General features: G+C 35.0%; 1 protein-coding gene across 1 annotated transcript in view; it reads right to left on the reverse strand.

Annotated features, from left to right (window-relative positions):
- The window catches only part of LOC127872229 (uncharacterized), a 12,169-nt gene extending 12,015 nt beyond the window's left edge, over positions 1-154 (reverse strand). Inside the window, exon 1 of the mRNA XM_052415563.1 lies at positions 1-154. This exon is cut by the window's left edge and continues 234 nt beyond it. The gene's annotated coding sequence lies outside the window, so the exon portion shown is untranslated.
- Between the last annotated feature and the right edge of the window lie 2,346 nt (positions 155-2,500).

The following is a 2,500-nucleotide window of genomic DNA, read 5'->3' on the forward strand; positions in this document are numbered from 1 at the left end:
ATTTTAAATTGTTAGCAATTATTGTCCTCTATATATGTCCCGATAACAAAGTAATGCGCATTACTGGTTTCAATATAATTTCGTCTCGTAAAATATCACGCCATATGACACTATTTCGTCTGATAAAATATGACGCCATATGGCACTGGCGTTCGTGTGGCTAGAATGACAAAAACCTGGTGTTCTGGCTGATAAAGCTTCCAAACTCAAGTGCACAACCCTTATATTGTAATGAGAGTTAAGTAGGAATTTTCCATTCCAATACTAACTAAGCTTCATGACAGTATATGTATGAAGTGTTAGGTATATTTCCAAAATAGACTTACATGCTATCGAAATCATTTTCATAAACACAAACAAGTTTACCTATACGTTCAATCAGAGCATATATACATTGTGAGTGTTACACAACCTAAAAAACAAACCCAGGTTTCACTATAGGGATAATACACGTTTTTGAGGGCATGATCATGTCCGAGAAAATGTGTATTTTTGCTATTATTGCATAAACAAATCACACGTGCCAAAATAAATTAAAATAACATTGAAAAGAATATGTCTTGTTCATTCGACATCGACAAAATAATTCGATTATTTCATATGACGTCATTACAGTTCAAGGTTGTTTCTACATATGCCTCAATCGATCATCATCAGAAATGACGAGGCAGTTTTCGATTTAAAATGTTTTTAAACGGAAGAGGACAACTAGGAAGAGGACAATTACAACGAGCGAGGCATGGTTAGGGTTAGGGGTCGGGTTAGGGTTAAGGTATGGGTTAAGGCTAACCCTAACCCAAACCCGACCCCTAACCCTTACCCTAACCCTATACCCCCCCCCCCCCCCATGCGCATTACAATACCATGCCTCGCTCATTGTCGTTGTCGGCTTCCCGTTTTTAAACAGTGGATAAATGCACATTTTAAATGCAGCCGCGCAAAGTAAGAAATTAGGAATTATTTTGGAATGTACTAGTCGTGACGGATAAATATATCGTCAGAATAAGTCATTGTTGTTTTCATAGTTGTTTCTTTCGTGCAGGTCAATATTATTTCGTTCCAACTAAATTTTCTAGAAATTAATACTGCCAACATATTGTCACTGAAGTATTTCAAGCATACAGCAGGAACGTCGAAGGTACATAAACACTTACATTTACAGCATAGTCTTTTGAAAGTGTTGAGTAAATAACATTAACTTTATTGACGTTGACAATAAAATAACGCTGTTGTCAATTTGACATGGTATAATTTGACAAATGCATGCATAAGGAAATTGGTGCTTATTCAGTTCCACATTTATGCTTAGAAAGTCGTCGAAGGCTGGAGTTATAAACAAAGTTCGTAATAACTTCATTGAATTCACTAAGAAGAATTAAAAGAAGACTAAGGGAAGTAACTGCGCGTGGACCAGTTTATGGATATGAAAAACACATAACAGGGCTTGAACGGCACGTGAATTGCCTTGTTAATACACGATTTTTCCTGTTCAAGCCCTCCTTTTGCCAAGTTTCTGCACCCCGCCAGATGGCATTATAGATATAGTTTATGCAATAATAAAGGTTTAATGAAATAACATCAATTTTAATTTATGATTTAAATGAATGTCTAACCAGATAAATGTTAACGTTAGAGGTAACAAACCAGTCAAGAGTTCGAAGCCCTCACCATTATTCTCTAACTAGATTTTGTTTTGTTTATTATAAATGTAAGCATTTCTTTAAACCGGACATGTTTTCTCATAATTTCGCGTTGATTATAATTATTGTGAATAGCCTATATATTGGTTTGTATATATTATCTTAAAATCTTAAAGCGCTGAGAAAAGGGCGTAAACGTGAGAATTTCTGCACGTATAGATATTTGGAGCATTTAATAATTCGTTGAACTATCGTTAGGAATTCATTCGATTATGTTTTACAATACGAACTTACGTTGTTGTTGTTGTTTTTTTGTCAATCGGATTTTAACTTTACAGATGACTATTTCAAACAAAGTCGGCAAACACAATTTATTATCAATTCGCCATGCCTTTCAACCGTTTAAAGCTCCCAGACTTTTTGTTTTAAATTGTCTGTTCCAATGCGGTGCCCCTTTAATTAATCACTCTTAGTTTACTTGCGTCTGATATTATTACTATCAATATCAATTTTTATAAACCCGTTTTTATTGTCCCCTACCGGTTTCACCGGAGGGGACTTATGGTTTGCGCTCTGTGAGTCTGTTTGTCTGTCACACTTTTCTGGATCATGCGATAATTTAAAAGTTCTTCATATTTTTTCATGAAACTTAAAACATGGATAGATGGCAATATGGACATTATGCACGCCATCTCATTTTGTCCCTACGTCAAAAATTCTGCGGCAACAAATAGACTAGAAATATTGCTGAAAATGGCGAAAATGGCTATAATTTTCTGGTTCCTGCAAGAACTTTAAAAGTTCTTCATATTTTTTTCAAGAAACTTGAAACATGAATAGATGGCAATATGGACATCATG

This window comes from Dreissena polymorpha, chromosome 1 (genome assembly GCF_020536995.1).
Source record: "Dreissena polymorpha isolate Duluth1 chromosome 1, UMN_Dpol_1.0, whole genome shotgun sequence".
Taxonomy (NCBI): Eukaryota; Metazoa; Mollusca; class Bivalvia; order Myida; family Dreissenidae; genus Dreissena; species Dreissena polymorpha.